Below are 385 nucleotides of genomic sequence, written 5' to 3'. Positions count from 1 at the left end.
ATAATATATATATATATATATACACTTAATATCTGAACTGTAACTTATAGGAAGCACATTAAATTAGTAACATTCGGCGCACATAGATCATTCGTGTTCATGCCATTTCTAATAATTCTTATTTCTCATGTGTGCTTGGTCCTGCGTCTCCTCTCCGTAAAAAATCTTTATGATGGAAGAAATATAAGGAAGTAATGGCGACACGAAACTTCTGTGTATTATCGAGCAGTGCAATCACAAAGTTGTATGTAGAACTAAAAGACCCATGTGTGCCATTAGAAGATGTCTTTTTCGCAAGTAAATGAATTAAGTTATTTTGGTATTTTTTATATTGAGTAGATTTATTTTATCGTGCATACATTATTTTCTAATCTAAAAAATTTTT

General features: G+C 30.1%; 1 protein-coding gene across 4 annotated transcripts in view; it reads right to left on the bottom strand.

Annotated features, from left to right (window-relative positions):
- Positions 1-385, bottom strand: part of LOC108690571 (GRAM domain-containing protein 1B) — a 33192-nt gene that overhangs the window by 29451 nt on the left and 3356 nt on the right. The window lies entirely within an intron of this gene.

The sequence above is a fragment of the Atta colombica genome, unplaced genomic scaffold (assembly GCF_001594045.1).
Source record: "Atta colombica isolate Treedump-2 unplaced genomic scaffold, Acol1.0 scaffold33, whole genome shotgun sequence".
Taxonomy (NCBI): Eukaryota; Metazoa; Arthropoda; class Insecta; order Hymenoptera; family Formicidae; genus Atta; species Atta colombica.
The sequence above is the reverse complement of the archived record's forward strand: the minus strand, read 5'-3'. Positions and strand labels throughout refer to the sequence as shown.